The following is a 22,207-nucleotide window of genomic DNA, read 5'->3' on the forward strand; positions in this document are numbered from 1 at the left end:
TCACCTAGAAACTATCTTTGAAAAAAATTATGGAATGCAAGCTGCCCACTGCTCTCCCCTCAAGAATATTTTATGAGTTGACACTTACCACCCTTCTTTTAGTGACCATTCAAAGTTACAACTGAAAAAAATGACTTATGACCATATTTCACCATTTATGGCCATCGCAGCATTCCCCAGGGTCATGTGATCAAAAATTTGGATGCTTGGCAGCTGACTCACATTTATGACGGTTGTAATGGTCCCGGGGTCACGTGTGATTCCCCTTTTGCGACTTCCAAGTCAACTTGGAAGCCAGATCCACTTAACAACCACGTCACCAACTTCACAACCACAGCGATTCTCTTTAGCAAAAAACGGCAAGTAATGTTGTAAAAACGCGGCCCAACCCCCTTTTAAACAAACCTCTCGCTTAAGCAATCCACGTATTGAGCTCAAGGGGCGGGTCATAAGTCGAGGACTACCGGCAGGGCTGGGATTCAAATTTTTGCACAACTGGTTCTGTGGGTGTGGCTAGGGGGGCATGGTCATGTGACTGGGTGAGCGTGGCTTCTTCTCTTTTTTGTAGCACCTTCCTCCACACACTCTGGGTTTTTATTGCCTCCTGGGCCTCAGGGAAGCCTCCTGAGGGAGCCTTTTTGCTCCGAGGAAGCTTTCCTGAGGCCCAGGAAAGCAAAAAATGGAGCGTGCATGGTGGTGGTGGGAGGCAGCACACACACTGCATGTGCCCCTTTTTCCTTCTTGGGCCTCAGGGAAGCTTCCTGGGCCAAGCATTAATACAGCGAGGGGGATCCCAGCACAGCTGATCATTGGAACAGCGGATCGTCGGGAGGAGAAAAAAAAAGAAATACCTTAAGGAGTGACTGGGCAGGGGATAATGCTGTCAATGATGCCAGGCATGCGTGCGATGTTGCGCATGCGCGATAAGGACTGACTGGGGGTGGAGGGGTGGGGCAAGTGGAGAAGGGCGGGCCCAGCCAGGGCCACGATTTGCCGGTTCTCTGAACTGCACAGAATCGTAACCACCGGTTCTATAGAACCGGTGCGAACTGCTAGAATCCCACCCCCGACTATCGGTAAGGTTAGAAGAAGCAAGCTCTATTTTTTTTTGGGTCCAGTGGCAACCCTTTGTCCGTGCAGAAAAGCTTTTGATTTTTTCTCAGGTCACTCTAGTTCACACCACCTGCTGTTTCAAAAAGCAGTCATGGGGTTTTGAGTCATCATCCCATTAAACGGGATTTTCAGAGCAATTGCACCGAATTGCCTCAGCTTCCAAGGAGTGTCTGTGTGTGGCAGACGGCAAAGTTAAGACTCGTAGGCTCCAGTGATTCACTCGTGACTCCTAGCAGGAAGGAGTAAAAAAAAAAAAAGGCAAGCTGAAGAAATAACTCCAAAGCTGAGACATTGAGGAGATGCCTCTTAGCCCCTTAACCCCGTTGGAAGAAATATCCTTCTGGGTTCAGTTCCAAGTGGGGGGGGAAAGACACTGGAAACATGGAAGCTGCTTGGAAAGATGGTTTAATGGTGGACAGGATCACGTGCCTTGGAGTGAAAAGGACGACTACATGCTTCAAGATGTTGGGTGAAGGAAAAGAAGGGCCGATATGTTGAGAGTCCCTGGGTTTTATACCCTCTGTTGGGATTTGAATTTGTGCTTATGTTCTGATTGGTTGTCAGACTCCCATGGGGCCATGCAGGGGCAACTCTGTAGGCTGTCCTGAGTCCCAGGCTTGGTTGAGCCTTGCTGGATGATGATGTAATGAAAGGGCTTTGGGAAATTCTTATTATAGCTCTACCTGGACTAGATCTTTGTTATGGAAAATAGACTGGCCCAGGCCAGAGTAATGGTCCATTAGCAAACGTGTGGTGGTGGTGGGGTCTGAGTTTCTACCTCTTTGAGTTTCTACTTTTCTTTTTAGGGGAAATATTCTGCCTTTTTAGTATTTCCTAGGATATTTCATTTTTCTAGGAGAGGGGTGGGTGTTAATTCCCTACAACACAGAGTGGATTTTATTTATGACTCCTTGGGCTGGGAAGTACCTCTGAGGAATACCAATTTAAGAATGAAGCATATGCTTGGAAAAAAAAAATCACGACTCGTATATAAAACTTGCTGTCGTGATAATAGTCACAGACTCAATTTGGGAGCATCTTTTATGATCTGAGGTGAGTTTATTAGGTCATTAAACCAGTGAAGGGATTAAAAAAAATTACTACCAGTTCTGTGGCCATGGCTTGGTGGGCATGGTGTGGCTTGCTGGGTATTGGCTTGATGGGCGTGGCAGGGGAAGGTTACTGCAAAATCCCATTCCCTCCCCACCCCACTAACCTGCTTTCCAGCTCCTTTCTCCTGTGCAGGGCAACAAAAGAAGACCCAGCCAATCAGCTGGGACCTGGGAGGCAGAGAATAGATGGGGGCGAGGACACTCAGAGGTGGTATTTGCCGGTTCTCCAAACTACTCAAAATTTCCGCTACCGGTTCTCCAGAACTGGTCAGAACCTGCTGAATACCATCTCTGCATTAAACCAATGTCTGGCTGCTTGATAATGGATTAGCATGTTTTGTGGGGTCCTTGGTTTAAAAAGGTTTAATCTTGGTTTAAAAAGGTTAAATCAGGACAATGGCACCAAATTTTATTAAACTGAGATGTTGTGTTACTTACCCAAGTAACCTCTTCAGTCAAAAAAAAAAGGGGGCAGGGGTAGGGGCAGAAAAAAGGTTAGGCAGACAGTCATTGGCATGTACTAACTCATGCCATAACAATTGCAGGAGTTTCTGTCCAAAATGTATCGCAAGTGTAAATGAAGACTCAATCATCCAGGCCAAAAACATCTACATTTTTTTTTTAGATGTCCAGGGAAGTTACTTGGATGAGTAATGAAACATTCTCAGTTTAATAAACTTTGGTACGGTTGCCATGATTTAATCTTTTTAGATGTTTTTGGCCTGGATGATAGACTCTTCCTTTTTTTATCTGATCTTGGTTGTTTTCTTGCAGACATTTCTTTACCCAACTAGCACAGAACAAGCACAAAATAATGGAGTTGGAAACAGAGGAGGTATTCAGCAGGTTCTGACAGGTTCTGGAGAAACAGTAGCGGAAATTTTGAGTAGTTCAGAGAACCGGCCAATACCGCCTCTGACTGGCCCCGCCCCCATCTAATCTCCGCCTCCCAAGTCCCAGCTGATTGGCTGGGTCTTCTTTGGTTGCCCTGCCCAGGAGAACGGAGCTGGAAAGCAGGTTAGTGGGGTGGGGAGGGAATGGGGATTTTACAGTATCCTTCCCCTGCCACACCCACCAAGCCACGCCCACAGAATCGGTAGTAAATTTTTTAGAATCCCACCACTGATTGGAAGGGACCTTGGAGGTCTCTAGTCCAACCCTCTGCTCAGTCAGGAAAGCCTATTACCCATGGTGAACCTATAGCACATGTGCCACAGGTGGCATGCAGAGCCCTCTCTGTGGTCATGTGCGCTGTTGTGCCAGCTTGGCTCTGCCGTGCATGCAGGCACACCTCCCGCCGGCCAGCTGGTCTTCGGGTCTCTGCCATGCATGCACGGGGGTAGGACACATGTGCAGGTAGTGGGTCACATGTGCGGAGGTGCATGCACAAATGTGGGGGTGTGTGCATGCACAGGGGGCTGCATGCCTGTTGCATTTGGGGTATACACGTGCACATGCTTGCACGCTTTGGACACTGGGTGCCAAAAAGGTTCACCATCATGACCCTATACTAGTGGTGGCGAACCTTTTGGGACTCCTGTGCCAAAAATTGCACATGCACCTGTGTGCACACGCTCACATGCCAGCACCCAGAATGCAATGCACATGCCTCCCACTCCCCCTGCGCATGCGCACGTGATTCCGCCCCCCCACGTTGCCCCTTTATCTGCACTGCGCCTTCCAGCTGATTTTTAGCCCGTTTGAGGCCTTTTTCGGCCTCCCAGAGGCTCGAGGGAAGCCTCTGCAGCCTTCGTAGGCCGAAAAATGGGCCCGTTTCATCCCTTCCGGTATTTCCAGAAATACAGGAAGTGACGAAACGGGTCTGGTTTGCCTGGGGCTCGTGTACTCGCACAAATGGCTCTGTGTGCCACCTGTGGCCCACGTACCATAGGTTCGCCATCAGACCCTATACCATTCCAGGCGACTGATTGTCCAGTGTTGTCTTGAAAGCCTCAGATAATGGAGCACCCACAACTTCTGAAGGAAAGGCATTCCACCACTTCATCATTTTTACTGTTAGGAAATGTCTTCTTAGTTCTAGGTTGCTTCTCTCCTTGATCAGTTTCCACCCACTGTCCATTGCTAGGTAGCATCTATGCTAGAAAGGGGTGGGTTTGCTTTAGGTTTATATGCAAGTATATAAACTCCCTTCAACATGGACAGGGCAAGCCGCTTGTGTGTAAATAAAAAGCAAGTCCCACCCCCTTCTAGAACAGATGATGTCATCTAGTTGGGTAATGAAACGCCTGCAAGAAAACCACCAAGCTCAGAGCGCACCAAGAATTCCACAATTCAAGCCTGAGCTGCAAATCTTCTTTAATATTGTTAGCATGTTTGGGGAATGTGGGTTGTAAGGCACCACATTCATGCCTTATTTTACAGCACCACAGTCTGCAATCTCTGACGTTGCTTCATCCTATGCATCTCTCCCCATTGGTCACGTTTCCTAGCCTAGGAGTGTTGACGGTTGTTATTAAGCAATCTCTAGAAGGCAAGAGAGGTGCCTACGCTTGTTATTCATTAGAACATAGAATAACAGAGTTGGAAGGGACCTCAGAGGTCTTCTAGTCCAACCCCCCTGCTCGAGGAGGAGACCCTATCCCATTTCAGACAAGTGGTTGCCATTCCACTGAATAATTGTTCTAACCGCTCAGTTTAGTTTACTTTAGCTTACTTTACTTTAGTTCAGTTTACTTTACTTTATTTTACTTTACCGCTTTGCTTTGCTTTATTGTCATTGCATCATAAAATGAAATTAAATACCATCTTCAGTGTACATTATGACTATGAAAATAAACACAAACACACATCCTTCACATTCTATACATTGAATTGAAAACCCCTGATGTTGCATTCCTATTGCACTATACCGTAGAATTCAACAGAGCTACTGCCCTGGGATAGAAGCTGTTTTTCAGCCTATTTGTCCTTGTCTTTATTATCCTGTACCATCTGCCAGATGGTAATAGTTCAAAAACAAAGGGGGAGACAGGATGAGATGGATCTTTGAGAATGTTTTGAACTTTCTTAAAGCAGCGGGAGCTATAAAGCTCTTCCAAAAAGGGGAGAGGGCAACCAACGATCTTCTGGACAATGACGTTAACCCTCTGGAGTGCTGTCCTATCTGCTACTGTGCAATTGGCAAACCAGACACAGGTGCAGTAAGTTAAGATACTCCCTAGGAAATTCCTCCTTAGGTCTCGATTAGTTCCCTCCTTGATTAGTTTCCATCCATTGCTTCTTGTCCTGCCTTCATGTTTTTAAGAACAGACTGGACGGCCACCTATCTGAAATGGGGTAGGGTCTCCTCTTGAGCAGGGGGTTGGACGAGAAGACCTCCAAGGTCCCTTGCAGCTCTATTCTGATTGATTAAATGTGTATTAAAAAGAGAGAGAGCAAGAGCGAGAGAGTGAGAGAGAGAAAGTAACAGCAAAGTAAAAACATTCAAGACTGATAACCTAGACAATCAGGCCTGTCTACATAACTGGGCATTTCTTCTAGAATCAGGAAAAGCGTGGGGAATGTTTACCTTTGCAAGGTGGGGGAATGACCTGCTCCCCTCAGTGCCAAATACACGTAATTCTCGACATATGAACACAACAGGGACAAGAATTTCCATTGCGAAGCATGGTGCTCCCCTAAGCGAGTCAGCCAAATTTTGTAACCTTTTTTTTCCCACCGTCGTTAAGCGAACCACCACAGTTATTAAATACATCGTGCGGTTATTAAGACACCCGTTCGACCCGTTGGCTTTGCTCGTTGGCTGGAAAGGAAGGTCGCAAATCACTTGTCCCCACCGCTCCAGGATGTTGTCGAGCATTTGAATGTTGGTCCCATGCAGTGGTGGGATTTAAAAATGTTTACTATCAGTTCTGTGGGCGTGGCTTGGTGGGCGTGGCTTGGTGGGCCTGCCAGGGGAAGGATACTGCAAAACCGCATTCCCTCCCCACCCCACTAACCTGCTTTCCAGCTCCGTTCTCCTCTGCAGGGCAACCAAAGAAAACCCAGCAGATCAGCTGGGACTCGGGAGGCAGAGAATAGATGGGGCTGGGGCCAGTCAGAGGTGGTATTGGCCGGTTCTCCGAATTACTCAAAATTTCCGCTACCGGTTCTCCAGGACGGGTGAGAACCTGCTGAATACCACCGCTGGTGCTGTTGTAAATTCAGTCGCTAAACAAAAGGCTGTAAATCACAACTGCTTCCATCCCTTTGTTCCAGGGGTCAGTCTATCTCTTCTCCCCTTAGCTCGTTTTTTTTTTTTTAAAGCAACGGCTAAACTGACAACTTAGTTTTCTTTTCAAAAAAGACAGAAGGGCTTATTTCTTGAGTGGCTGGAATGCCTGTTGATACTGCCTGTCCTGCTCCCAACTCAATGGATTTATACAATGCAAAGAAAACTTCAACTCTCATCTTTTGCTTTCTTTTTCTTTTTTTTGTGGGGGTGGGTGGATAAAGAGGTTTGAGTTAAGGAAAGAAGAGAAACACAATAAGAGGATCATACACAATGCATTCTACCTCAGATAAAAAACATGAATCATCAATCAGCTAGGACTCCGATCAGCTGGGACTCGGGAGGCAGAGAATAGACGGGGTTGGCGGGGCCAGTCAGAGGTGGGATTTGCCGGTTCTCCGAACTACTCAAAATTTCCACTAGCGGTTCTGCAGAACTGGTCAGAACTTGCTGAATACTACCTCTGATCCCATGACCATGGGAAATGCTGCGACAGCTTTAAGTGCGAGGACTGGCTGTAACTTTGTATGGTTGCTAAATGAGGACTCCCACGTGTGTTGTAACTATCACCTAATTTCAGGGTCTGTCCTCCAGGTGTGTTGGCCTTCCAACTGTTTGCAGCCTCAAAGCAGAGAGAGGACACCTAAAAGGGAGAGGCTTACTTGAAGAAGTAGTTTTAGGTAAGAGTTTTCTTGGCAGGACAGCTGTTGGGAGCTCTGACTTTCTGGGTTACAGCCACTAGCTAATGGATCTCCATTTATAACAGGCATGAGGAAATGGGGAATCGATCATTTAAAAGCATTGCATGCAAGTTGGGAAGCCAGTGAGGCATTCTGTCTAGCCCTGAAAAATCTATTATTTCAGCATCTGGTTTTCTCAGGGCAGTAGAGAAAGTAAACAGTACACAGACACACACAGAGATACAGAGAGAAAGAGAGAGAGAGAGAAGGAGGGAGAGAGCAAGAGAAAGAAAGAGAGGGAGAGGGAGAGGGAATGGGAGAGAGGGAGGGGAGGGGAGGGGAGGGGAGGGGAGAGAGGGAGAGAGAGAGAGAGAGAGAGAGAGAGAGAGAGAGAAATTAAGATTGAAGGCTGACTCTTATACCCAGCACCTCAGCAATTCAAAGGTTCTTGGTATGATCTTTGACTTGTCTTACTCTTTGACTTGAAATTTACTTTGAGAATGATCACCCAACATATCAAAATACATTTGTGAAGTCTTTGGGACTGAATTCTGTTACTCAGGTCTTCTAACTCTGAAAAGGAAGGAAGGAAGGAAGGATGGAAGGAAGAAAAAGAAAGAAAAACAAAGAGACAGAGAGAATGGAAGGAAGAAAAGAAGGAAGGAAGGAAGTGGAGAAAGAAAGAAAGAAAGAAAGAAAGAAAGAAAGAAAGAAAGAAAGAAAGAAAGAAAGAAAGAAAGAAAGAAAGAAAGAAAGAAAGAAAGAAAGAAAGAAAGAAAGAAGAAGAAAAAAAGAAAGGGAAAATAAGGAAAATATCTATGGAGATTCTCAGTCATCTAGGTCATGGTTGTCCCAAAGTTGCTTTTTCAAAAGGTAACTAGATTTTCTTAGTTTTTCCTTGAAGAGGTTTCACTTCTCATCCAAGAAGCTTCTTCAATACCTCTCTCCTGTTTACAACACAATTCTATCAGCAGTTCTAAGTCAGTTCCACACCCATTTGTACCATTCAGGTGACCCTGAAGGCATAGGTAAACTCCCAAGTGACCTCAATGACTCTCAGGGAGAATACTAACAACCAGAATGACTGCAAAGAATATAAGCCCTTCCATTCTCCACCATTCTTCTCCAGAACTGAAAAAGCTTCTTGGATGAGAAGTGAAATGTCTTGAAGCTAAAACAAAGAAAATCCAGTTGCCTCTTGAAAAAGCACCTTTGGGGAAATAAGGAAGGAAGGAAAGAAGGAAGGAAGGACACAGAGAGAGAGAGACAAAAAAAGAGAAGGAATGAAGGAAAGGAAGCACAGCCTTTAGTTCATTCTTTTACTGCTGTTCTCGAATCCAGATGACCAGATTCAGGTTTACACAGCACATTAAACTAGAATTAGCCAAATATAGCAACTTTAAAACTTATGGACTTCAACTTCCAGAATTCACCAGTGGGGGATATCTGGCTGGGGAATTCTGGGAGTTGCACAAGTCTTAAAATTGCCAAATTTGGAGAGCCCTGCATTAAACCATAAACTATGATATAAAGCACACACTTAGATTTAAAGCACATGTTAAGCCAAGGGTCTTCAAACTTGGAAAGTTTAAGACTTGTAGACTTCAATTTCCAGATTACCTGAGCTAACACGACTGGAGGAGGAATTCTGGGAGTGGATATCCACAAGTCTTAAAGCTGTCAAGTTTGAAGACCCCTGTGTTAAACCAACAAAAGGAACAGGAATGGTCGAGTGCAATTTGTGAATTGCCCACCCAACTTTCTTATGAGTTCTGTTACTTAAATTTATGGACATCTTTTTCCTAACTTCCTCCTTCCCACCCCAAAACCGCGACCACCAAGTATCTTGTATGAATTATTCTGAAATCATGACTTATCTATTTTTAAACCATTTATTGTGAATATCTTTCCAGTTGTTTATATAGTTTACCAACTTCTTAGGGAGCAATGGACTCTTGTAAACCAAGAAGCTGATTGCAAATATTTATGTCAGTGAATGAATTAAATAAACCACATTTTAACTCATTGTAAAAAATAAATCTGGTCAGAGAGGATAACCCATCAGTGTGATTTGTCCGTTGGGACAGAGGGGGGAAAAGTCTCTTCCCACAGACTCTTAACTGGGATGTTTTGTGAAGTGTTAGTAGTAGTACCGCTTTATAAAGGCTTAGTGAGACCACACTTAGAATACTGCATCCAGTTTGGTCACCATATTATAAAAAAGATGTGGAGACTCTTGAAAAAGTGCAGAAAAGAGCCACAAAGATGATTAGGGTCTGGAAGCTAAAACATGAAGAATGGTTGCAGGAACTGGGTTTGTCTCATCTAATGAAGAGAAGGACTAGGGACAGAGGCGGTATTCAGCAGGTTCTGACCAGTTCTGGAGAACCAGTAGTGGAAATTTTGAGTAGTTCGGAGAACCAGCAAATATCACCTCTCACTGGCCCCGCCCCCATCTATTCTCTGCCTCCCGAGTCCCAGCTGATTGGCTGGGTCTTCTTTTGTTGCCCTGCACAGGAGAATGGAGCTGGAAAGCAGGTTAGTGAGGTGGGGAGGGAATGGGATTTTGCAGTAACCTTCCCCTGCCACTAATCAAGGAGAGAATCAACCTAGAATTAAGAAGAAATTCCCTAACAGTGTGAACAATCAACCAGTGGAAAAGCTTCAGAAGTTGTGGGTGCTCTAACACTGGAGGCTTTTAAGAAGAGATTGGACAGCCATTTGTCTGAAATGGTGTAGGATTTCTTGCTTCAACAGAGGGTTGGGTTAGAAGATCTCCAAGGTATCTTCCAACTCTGTTATTCGAAATCCACAAGAATGTTAAGTTTTTGCATTCCCTTAGTGTGGTAGTTTACTATTTCTCTTCTTTTTATTGCTAGAGCATGTTCATTATCCTCTTTATAAGCTGGGTCACTAAGTAGCTTTAGAAGTGAAATAAATAAATGATATTTAACCACGTTCTCACCAGTTTAGGGAAGCCTAAAGAAGACATCATTGCACATTTCTCATGAAACCAAACAACCAAATGAAAGATACCGGCCCACTCAGAGTCACCCACGAAACAGTAGATCTTTGATTGTACTTTAGACTGTGTTGTTTCTCCATGTCATATAACGTATGTGGGTATATGCATAATTTTGTATTTATTTATTTTGTCATGTTTATGTAGTGTATATTGGAGGTGGAAATCCTTTGAGGGTTTTATGCAATGGAATTTCATTTTCCCCCTATTTATTTATTTTATTTTAATTATAAGAATACAACACGGTTCATCTGTTCTGGCATTACAATTGTTATACATATATAAATTTTACTTCACCATTTACAATCCTCTTGTTTGATACATTGTTTACTAATTATTCTAATCATCATAGCTACTTATGTTCCGACCTAGCTTTCTTCTATGCAACCACAGATAAAATGTATTCCACATTTCATAGTACTCAGATTTCTCCTTGTTCTTTTTAATTTAGAGTTAACCTGTCTGATTCTGCACAGGCCATAATTTTCTTTATTACAGTATCTCTTTTTCTGGTGGTATGCTTTCCTTCTTCCAGTATTGCACATATATTATTCTAGCCGCTGTCAACACACATATTATTAGCTAAATTAAATCTTTCCTATATCCTTCTGGTATTATTCCTAGGGGGGGGGAAAATCCGGCTTAAATGGAATACACTCTACCCCATTTGTTCCACCCATGGCTGAATCAGTCTCCAATACATTTTTTGCAGGTCCACCACATGTGAAAAAAATGTGCCTGATACATCTTTGCACTTCCAACAATTTGGAGATAGACTTTTGAACGTGTTGGAAAGCCACGCTGGCAGAAGATACCACCTGTAAAATATCTTACAAAGGTTTTCCTTGTATGCTGTGGCCAATGTTATTTTCTTATTGAAAATGTGTTCCATATTAGCAGACTTGAAACCCTGCATTCCTATTGGTCCACAAAGACAGCTACCTGATTGGACAGTCAGGATGGCTGTGATTGGCTCGCTAAGAGTCTACCGCGATTGGTTGAAACCAATCGCGGGAAACTCAAAGCGATGTCATTGGCCGCCTAGCCGCTGCTAGCTCTATAAGAAGAGCCGCCGTGAGCGCTGTTTTTTACTCGGGACTAGCCTGTAAAATAAAGAGCTGTTGTTCACTTAACCTGAGTCTCTCGTCTCTATGAGCCCGACCTGCCGAACTTAACAAAATGAAATTTCATTTTGATGTATGCCGATTTAGTGTGCATTCAAAGCAGTGGTGGTATGCTACCGGTTTGGACCGGTTCAGCTGCACCGGTAGTAAAAAAAGCCTGCAGACCTCAGCTGGTGTGGGGAAAGCTGCACCTGCACGCTACATGCATGCACTTTAGGTGCGCATGTGCCCAATCCCCGAACCAGTAGTGGAACAGTTAGGATCCCGCTGTTGATTCGAAGTGACAATAAAGTTTATTCTAAATCTAAGTCTAAAAGAGGCTTCTTTCTTTTCCCCGCCTCTTTTTTTTAAACAGTTGTTGGGCAATAGGCAAATCAATGGAGCTTGCCCTCTCCTCTAAAAATAAATAGCCCTAAAAATCGATGAGGAGATTGATCTTTTCAGGAGCTCTTGAATGGCATCCAGAAACTCTACAGCAAATCTGGAGTCCGTTTACAGCGGGGTCAACCTCTGCAATCTGCAAAGAAGGGAAATCCAACTGACTCATTTCTACCACAGTGAAAATCTCTGACCTGCACTAGAAGATCATTTGATCCAAAAACAGACCCTGGGGGAAGAACAGGGAAGAAATGCCGTAAACAACTCCGGTTTTTCTACCTACGGTGCTTTTAAGCAAAAGAGTTTTTAGCTGAATTCCTCTCTGAGGAGCCAAGCTTCCAGCTAGGAAGAAAACTAGATTTTTCAAGAACCAACATTTTGAGAGTTCTTCCTGCTACAGGTGGTCCTTGAATTACAACAGTTCATTGAGTGGTTGTTCAAAGTCACAATGGCCCTGAAAAAAGTGACCGTTTCTCAGAGGTACGACCTTTGCCTCCATGACCACAGGATCAAAATTCAGATGCTTTGACAACTGACTCATGCTTATGACGGTTGCAGTGTGCCAGGGATCCCCTTTTGCGACCTTCGCACAAGCAAAGTCAACGGGGAAGCCAGATTCACTTAAGGACTGGGTCACTAACTTATCAACTGCAATGACTCACTTAACAACTGTGGCAAGAAAAATATGGAGAAACTCACTTTACCGACATCTCGCTTAACAACAGAAATTTGGGGCTCAGTTGTGGTCATAAGTGGAGGACTACCCGCAGTCCCGGAAAAAGAAATGGTAAAGGAGAGATGAGTTCCCCAGGTTAAGAGAAATGACTGAAAATAAATATAAATCAACCCATTACAGAAGCTGCTCCCAAAGGAACAAAATTGTCCTTGAATTACAACTGTTCACAGTTACAACCTGAACCAGGAGACCTGTGACCTCAGTTCAAAATTCTGACAATTGGGCGCACTCTGTGTTCACATGACCAAATTTTGGGTCAACATGACTGCTTGATGGCCATTTGCAGCATCCTGCAACCACACAACCATATTTTACTATGGCTTTGCTTTAAAAAAACCCAGCAATTTTATTTTCAGGCAAACTGTACCCATAGCAACCCCTCGGTTTGCTTAATGACCGTGGTGTTCGCTTTACAACTGGAACATGTGCTTTCTAACTTATAACAGATAAATAACAGATAATCAGAGTTGGAAAGGACCTTATAGGTCATCTAGTCCAACTCCCACCCTTAAACCATTTCTGACAAATGGCACTTCAATCTCTTCTTGAAAGTCTCAAATGATGGCACTCCTACAACTTCCGAGGACAAGCTATCTTGAGACTTTCAAGAAGGGATTGGGCTGCCATTTGTCAGAAATGGTGTAGGGTCTCCCGCTTGGGTGGGGAGTTGTACTAGATGACCTACAAGGTCCCTTCCAACTCTGATTATCTGTTATCTGTTAAGACAAATGATCATAAAATCGGGTTATTTACAATCATTATAACACACACCATAATAGCAATAGCAATAGCACTTAGACATATATCTCTTTACAGTGCTTTATAACCCTCTTTATGTATTTACAGAGACAGCCTATTGCACCCCAAAATTTGGGTCCTCATTTTACCCACCTCGGAAGGATGGAAGGCTGAATCAACCTTGAGCCTGGTGAGATTTGAACTGCCAACTTGCAGGCAGCTGGCAGCCAGCAGAGGTAGCCTGCAATACTGCATTCTAACCACTATGCCACCGCGGCTCAATGGTCATAGATTGAGGCCTGCCTGCATGGCAACCAATCAATTAAATCACCAATCCTAAACCAGCCCCGGCCGTTGGGGGCGTCCCCCCCACCCAAACCAAACCCCCCCCCCCAACCCCCCCCAAACAACCAACACCAACAACATCCAACAAAACCCCCGGCCACCTTTTAAAGCCCCCCCCCCCCCAAAAATGCTTTTTACAAAAGAATGAGGCCCCAAAAGCGCCCGCGGATTGTTCCAGCGGGTCGGGGCGTTAAATCACCAATCCAAAAAAGAAGAATGAGGAAAGTGCATTGTTTGAATTTGAATTCAGCCCTATCTAATGTGGAATTTTGGAACCATTGCAAAGCAAACATTGAAAAGGGTTTGATCTTTGCCTGTCTCCCAAACACTACCCTGCAGTTTGCCAATATTAATTAAAACCTACAATAGTGAAAAAGTCTGTCCAGAAGTGGTTTATATCAAAGAATGAGATCCAAGCGGCCTCAAAGACTCTCTAAAAGAATGCAAATGACCAGCTGCCTGCAAGGAGTATCAATCCTTCCATTCCCCACTGAAGACGCTTCTTGGATGAGAAGCGAAACGTCTTTAAAGAACAAACAAGAAAGTTCAGTTGCCTCTTGAAAAAAAAAGCACCTTTGGGACAATCAAGGAATGACATTGCAAAAATAGTGTATTATAGGTGGTAGAATTGCAATCATACAAGCATGTCTTTGAAGAAATATCAACCAAATATTTACAATTTTGTACAATCTTTTATGTATACAAAAAAATTAAAAAGACAAATTTTTTTGTGAAGTTTTTTTTTAAAAAGTTTTTTTTAAAAAAAACTATCTTGGTTTACTTATTTGCACAGGATGTTTCTGCATAGGTTGTAAATAATTCTGTCTTAACATTGATCTTTATGGAGTCTGAAAAGAGCTACAGACCAACAATATTATTTGCAGAGTCAAAGGACAGATGGCGGGGTGGGGCGATCAACAGATAGAAAGAAAACTGGAAGTTTAAAATATTTTTTAGTGCCTACAGGAATATTGGCTGCGTCCAGGAGAGAGGCCAATGGAGAAATCGGAATAATGGAATAAAAGTAGGATATTCCAGAAGAGGACATGACTCAGAGGTTCACAGTGCAGATTTGGGTTGCAAATTCTGTGGGCATGCATGTGTGTGTGTGTGTAATTCTATTTCTGCTTTTGTCCAACAGGAAACCAAAAATGACAGTTGAAAGAAGCAACCGTTTCCAGGACAGAAAACACGGCCTATCTTTATCCACAAAATTTAAAGATGTATTCCTTCATCTCATGTCTGTGGAGATTCTCAGTCGTCCAAATCATCATTTTGTCTCAAAGGTGCTTTTTCAAAAGGCAACCAGACTGTTGTTGTTTTTTCCTTGAGGAAAAAGAAAAAGACGTTTTGTTTCTCCTCCAAGAAGCTTCATGAGTTGTGGTGGTGGAATTGAAGGATCGGTTCTGACAGAAATTCTTCACCCAGTGTTCATCAGTTCCTTGATTCTTTCATGATAGCCTTGCCCAAAATGAGGTTTTCATGAATGATTTGTCACAACTTATTTTTTTTTTCATTCATTTAAATCAAGGGTCTTCAAACTTGGCAAGTTTAAGACTTGTGGACTTCAACTCCCAGAATTCCTGAGCTAACATGACTGGAGGAAGAATTCTGGGAGTTGAAGTCCACAAGTCTTAAAGCTGCCAAGTTTGAAGACCCCTGATTTAAATGAATTTATCTATCATAATATTCCAATCCCAGGTACAGGTAGTCCTCTACATACAACGGTTCATTTAGTGACCGTTTGAAGTTACAATGGCACTGAAAGAAACTACATGGCCTTTTTTGACACCTATATTTGACCATCACAAGATCAAAACTGAGATGCTTGGCAACTGACTCACACTTACGACCATTGCAGTGTCCAATTCACTTCACAACCATGTTACTAACTCAACCACTGCAGTGATTCACTTAACGACAGTGGCAAGAAAAGTCATACAATGCGGCAAAATTCACTTACCAATTGTCTGTTTCAGCTCCTACCCTCAAAATAATGCTATAGAGCACTGCACACCAGAGCAACTAGACACAAGAACAGTTTTTTCCCCAAACACCATCATTCTGCTAAACAAATAATTCCCTCAATACTGTCAAACTATTTACTAAGTTTATTATTAAGTGTTGTACCTTATGATTCTTGACTCTTGATGAATGTATCTTTCTTTTATGTACACTGAGAGCATTTGTACCAAGACAAATTCCTTGTGTGTCCAATCATACTTGGCCAATAAAGAATTCTATTCTATTCTCTATTCTATTTTATAGCTATAGTTATGCAAATAATTGCTTTATTCTGACAAGATTCTGTTTGTAGACAAACAACGATAAAACAACTACTCAGAACAACTACACTCCTTGTTTTGTTCTTGATTCTTTGTGCTTGACAGAAACTAGCTTTTCTGGGATTACAAGCTGGTGAATTGGCAGGTGTGTCTCCATAATCTTTCAAGAGGGTTTTTTTGTGTGGTGAGCCTGCAACACAACCGCCACACCATTCTTAAACAGAGCTTCTTTAAACAAGACCTGGAACCCATATTGTGCTAAGCCGAATGTATTTAATCACAATTGCTTTGAATATTGAACTTCGAAAAAGAAGGAGAGAATGAGCATTGATGCTTTTGACCCTCTGATCAGGGGTGGGATGCAAATATTTTTACTACCAGTTCTGCGGGCGTGGGTAGGTGGGAGTGTCCAGGTGGGTGTGGCCATGTGACTGGGTGAGTGTGGCTCTTTTTTTGTGTCTAGCCACCCCGTGCTCCATTTTTTGTCTTCCTGGGCCTCAGGGAAGTCTCCTGGGCGAAGCAGTAAGATAGTGAGGGGGATCCCGGCACAGCTGATCTTTGAAACAGCTGATCATCGGAACAGCTGATCGTCGGAACAGCTGATCGTCGGAACAGCTGATCATCGGAACAGCTGATCATTGGGAGGAAGAAAAAAAGAAATACCAGCTCGGCCGAACTGGTAGCTCTTTTTTTTTACTACCGGTTTGGAGGAACGGTAGCATTTTTTTACTATCAGCTCACCCGAACCAGGCCAAACTGATAGAATCCCACCACTGCCTCTGATATTGGAGAAGGATCTTGAGAATATCATGGACAACGTTATACAACTTGAACATGGAAAAGAAGAACTAGGGGTGACATGATAGTAGTATTCCAGGATTTGAGAGATGGCCACAAAGAAGAGGGGGGTCAACTTATTCTCCAAAGCACCAGAGAGCAGGACAGGAAACAATGGATGGAAACTGATCAAGGCAAGAAGCAACTTGGAACTAAGGAGAAACTTCATCACAGTAGGGACAATTAACCAGTGGGGAACAGCTTCCCTTCAGAAGTTGTAGGTGCTTCATCACTGGAGGATTTTAGGAAAATACTGGACAGCCACCTATCTGAAATGGTATAGGTTCTTCTGCTTAAGCGGGGGGCTGGACTAGAAGACCTCCAAGGTCCCTTCCAGCTCTATTCTATTCAAACCAAGCTGGGGTTCTCCTTCAAGATGCAAATGACCAGGTTCTAATTATGGTACTTTGGAAACATCTAGTGAAGACCTGATTGTATAAAGTCATCCATAAAGACGGGAAAGGTGGAAGGGGGAAAAAAAAAAGGTGGACAGAAACAATGTGTATGAATGCCATCACAATGGAGATAGATACATTATTAAGGACCAGGTTGGGAGCAGATCGTCCAGTTGAAAATCTATCTACATGCTCCCCGAGGGTTGACTGGTTTGATGCCACATTAACAGAGTTGGAAGGGACCTTGTAGGTCATCTAGTCCAACCCCCCGCTCAAGCAGGAGACCCTATACCCATTTCTGACAAAGGGCACTCCAATCTCTTCTTGAAAGCAGTGACGAAGCTCCCACAACTTCTGAAGGCAACTTCTGTTCCATTGGTTGATTGCTCTCACTGTCAGAAAATGTCTCCTTATTTCCAGGTTGAATCTCTCCTTGTTCAGTTTTCATCCATTATTCCTTTTCTGGCCTGCAGGTGCTTTAGAAAATAGCTTGACTCCTTCCTCCTTTCTGTGGCAGCCCCTCAAATATTAGAACATTGCTATCAAATTTATCCTTAAATAACCAACCAATTTTAAATACCACTCAATTGTCTGAAACAGGAAAAAGCAAAGCCAAGTTGTCACAGATGATATTTCAAACATGCAAATATTTTTAGTTTCCCCAACTAGTTGATTTATTAACTTTTTATTAATGGGGTTGTTTGTTGATTCACGGATAAATATAAGCTGACTTCCTATACTGGGCCACTGGAACCCTTGTGAGTTAAACATGCTTTCCTTTGGCCATGTGACTTGACTTTGACAAGGCAAGCTAAGTTAAAGAAGTTAAACTGTAACTACATTTTATAACCTGCTTTTTGCCTCAAGGAAAGCAAAACACACACCCCACAATGAAGGAGGAGGAGAGATCAAAGGCCCATACAGTAAACATTAATTGCAATTACATATTTCAATGTTCATGGCTGGGGGGGGGGGAGGAATCCATAGAGAAAAACAGGGATGGGATTGCAGTGAAAAACAAATAGGGTTAATCTAGCTAATTATTTCCAGGGGATGTTTACTTGATCAGACCTTATCTAGGAAAGATTTCAACGGTTTTCATGGCTGAGATGGAATTCTGACCCTCTCAAAGTCAAGGTGGGTTCTGTTATTGATTTCAGTGGGTCAGCAATTCATCCTCCTTCTTCTCCTTCTCTTTCCTCCTTCTCCTTCTCCACTTCCTTCTCCTCCTCTTCCCCCCCTCCCCTTGTATTACTGTAGGCTACTCCAGGCCTCAAGCAATAAGAAAACAATCCAAATATTTATCAATACCTCTTCAGATTTACATATTTTGGGTTGCCATTCTGCAATCCCCACATTGCAAAACTTTTGGTGGATCTGCTGAAAGATCTCGGGGCCCAAGTCCAAAACTCTTCAGTCTGGTCAAAGGAAGCCCAGAGGTTTACCCAAACAGCAATAGTGCTTTCTAGAAGATGTTCTAGAAGATGTTTCTAGAAGATGTTCTAGAAGATGTTTCTAGAAGATGTTTCTAGAAGTCCAGAAATATTTCACAAGAAGAGTTCTCCACTCCTCTACTCGTTGTAGAATACCTTATGCCACCAGACTTGAAATTCTAGAACTAGAAAACCTTGAATTACGCCGTCTTCGGTCTGACTTAAGCATGGTATATAAAATCATACATTGCAATGTCCTACCTGTCAATGAATACTTCAGCTTCAACCATAACAACACAAGAGCACACAATAGATACAAACTCAAAGTAAACCGCACCAAACTTGATTGCAGGAAATACGACTTCAGCAATAGAGTGGTCAATGTCTGGAATACTCTACCCGACTCTGTAGTTTCTTCCCCAAACCCCAAAAACTTTAACCTTAGACTGTCTACTATTGACCTCACCCCTTTCCTAAAAGGTCTGTAGGGGGCGTGCATAAGCGCACCAACGTGCCTACCGTCCCTGTCCTATTGTTTCTCTTATTCTTTTATTTTTCTTATATGTACCCATTTCATGTATTCACAACTATGTATACACTTATACTTATTATCTTGTAAACAATTGGCAAATCAAATAAATAAATAAAAATAAATGTTGTAAGTAGAAGGTGCCTCACTTGGGCACAGAGGAAGGAGCACGGTGGCTCGCATGGTTTGGACACTGGGATAGAGGTTAGCAAGGCCACATTCGAGACCCGACTGCTGCCATGGGACAGGGTTGAGCTCCTGTCCTTCTCTCCAGCTCTTACCGGGGACCTGAAAAGACACACCGACTGGGTGTCCCCTGGTCAACGGTAATGTCACCTGCTAATCCTTTCAACCTGGAAGCACCTCAATGCTTCTGACACGAATGCAAACCTGGATACACACATGATTACAGAAGCTGATAGATTTACTTTAGTTTAGTTTAGTTTACTTTATTGTCATTGCACTTCGTACAATGAAATCAAACACCATCTTCGGTGCACATCATGACCATGAAAATAAACATAAACACGCATCCTTCACCCTCCACACATTGAACCGAAAACCCCTGACACTGCACCAACCCTGCACTAAACAGTAGAATTCAAAAGAATTCTATCATCATACTTTTAAAATACTGTATACTACTGCGCTCTAATATAGTGTTTGTGCTTTGCTGCTTGGGGCCAGCTTTGCTTTCTAGGGTCCCAAATTACCTGCCCTATGCAAATTATAGAAATTATATGTTGGTGAACGTTTATTGCTCTGGATTTTACTGACTGAATTGTGACAGCGCAACCATCCATCAGAGAGGTTGTTGATGTAGCAGATGAGGTGACCGTCTGGGATTTGAGTATCGCCCCTTCAGTCCAGCTACTCTGGCCTTGATACACACAGGGATATTTGAGGGAAGAATGGAGAAGAACTTGCTAAGCAAATTACTTTTGAGTTCTTGGAGGAAAAAAAAAGAATGCCCATTTACGAATAAATGTGGATTTGCCTGATTCTAATACCAGTGATCCCACCCACTGCAGTTTTCAAACCACAGCTCGTGGTTTAACTTGTGTGAGCACATCTACAGAACAAACTGGTAACCCCAGTGTGGAAAGCGTAGCTCAGTGGTGGGATTCAGCCAGTTTGCAGCACTTTGGGAGAACCGGTTGTTAATCTTTTGAGCAGTTTGGTGAACTGGTTGTTGGAAGAAACCATTAGGGCAGAGAATTGGTTGTTAAATTATTTGAATCCCACCACTGACCTAGCTATTATTCTGGATGAACCATGGCTTCAACCAACTCTGGCTTCCTCAGCTAACCATGGTCAATTCCATTTGTGCAAACACAAATGACAGTTGAAAGACAATCTGTAGGCCTCACAGTTGGCTCTGAGACCAAAGTAAAGGAACCAAAAGCATTAGTCACACAATTTAGGTTCAGATCAGGACTTTCTCTGCTTGTTTATGCAAGAACCATCAATTGCGACACAGAGAGATTCTGGCATGCTAGCTGGCAGGGTGGCTGAGTTCCTGGACCTAATATTGCCCCAGACACTAAGAAACTTGGCTAACCCATTGGAGTTATCCAACGGCACCATTAAGCACACTTGTCCACTAGATTGAAGAGCCGGGCAGGATGGGAAGTTATGGGAAGGAGAAGAATTTTGCCCTTTCTCATCTCTTTTGTTTGTTAAGAAAGGACTACTACGCTGCAGCGGTAATGGTGTTTGTACAGAAGAGGTCAAGACTCACCAGGCTCTAGTTCCATAGCGCCTTCGTTGGCCAAGTCAAATAGAGGTTCCTCAGTTGCCAAGATTAATTATGCAGTTCAAATATTTGCTAATCCGATGGGCAAGGCACGAGATGAATGACTTAGATATCGATGTAAGTCCATTTTTAGAGCCAAATGGTAGTTATTAATTTATAAACGAATAGTTTATTGTACATATTTTTCTACCGTAGGATATTCAGAATGGGTCTCCAGAATGAAGCACCCACTGTAATAATGTAATGCAACAGGTAAGTATTGAATGAATACTGCGTAATATAATGCAAGGAAAGTACTTAGGGTTCCAGTCCATTTAATAGAATAACAGAGTTGGAAGGGTCCTTGGAGGTCTTCTCGTCCAACCCCCTGCACAAGCAAGAAACCCTATACCATTACAGACCAATCTCTTCTTAAAAACTTTCACTATTGGAGCACCTACAACTTCTGGGGGCAAAAGTTGTTCCACTGATTAATTGTTCTCACTGTCACGAAATGTCACCTTAGTTCTAGCTTGCTTCTCTCCTTGATGAGTTTCCATCCATTGCTTCTTGTCTTGCCTTCAGGTGCTTTGGAGAATAGATGGACCCTCCCTCTTGTGATTGCCCCTCAAATATCATGTCTGTCATATTCTCTCTCTCTCTCTCTCCCTCTCTCTCCTGCCTCCCTCCCTCCCTCTCTCTCCCCTCTCTCCCTCTTTCCCTCTCTCCCATCTATCCAATTTTTCTATTTATCCAGGATTGTGTTAGCCTGCCTTCCTTCCTTCCTTCCTTCCTTCCTTCCTTCCTTCCTTCCTTCCTTCCTTCCTTCCTTCCTTCCTTCCTTTTACCAGCTTCAGTCTGAAATGTCTGTGCAATTCTGTGTGCTGCATGTATATATGTATGTTTCATATTTCGCCCATCTCCCTCAAGATTTATTTATCCAGAAGCGAGATTTTGTTTTGTTTCAGTTGAGCTTACTCTATTGTAAATCTTTTTAGGACTACAGCCTTCAGGAAAAATAAAATATTCTTTACAAGAGATAATTACAAAGAAAAAAAAAAAAGAATGCAGAAATCAGACAAAATTAAATTTGGAATTAATACACCAGCCAACTTTGAGATATGCAGTACTCTATTAATACACACATTCATATACTTATGCATACATACACGTACATACACATGCACAGTTATTTTTTATGTATATATTTGGCTTTTCTATATATTAGAAGTCATTTTTAATGGGCAGAATTTATGGTAACTCTTAAAAAAGCATTCGTATACAGCAGCAGAAATTCACATTGATTGCTTTGAGCAGTTTTGGAATATTCAAAATTTAAGTTGTGCATTTGAAAAAAAAGAGTGAACAATACAGCAGAAATTCAACAGGTAATGCTCACCCCAATGACATTAATCTTAATCAGTGAAAAGTTGCTGTATGGATTTCTGCCAACAGTAAAGGGATAGGAAACTTATTCCAACTATAAATAAAAGGGAATTGTCATCGCTTTAACT

The 22,207-nt window shown here is 42.8% G+C and overlaps 1 protein-coding gene across 1 annotated transcript in view; it reads right to left on the reverse strand.

The window, feature by feature from the left end:
• Positions 1 to 22,207, reverse strand: part of NDRG1 (N-myc downstream regulated 1) — an 83,530-nt gene that overhangs the window by 61,115 nt on the left and 208 nt on the right. The window lies entirely within an intron of this gene.

Source organism: Notechis scutatus, chromosome 3 (genome assembly GCF_049901735.1).
Source record: "Notechis scutatus isolate UNSWTSFEM ecotype Mainland chromosome 3, rNotScu1.2, whole genome shotgun sequence".
Lineage (NCBI taxonomy): Eukaryota > Metazoa > Chordata > Lepidosauria > Squamata > Elapidae > Notechis > Notechis scutatus.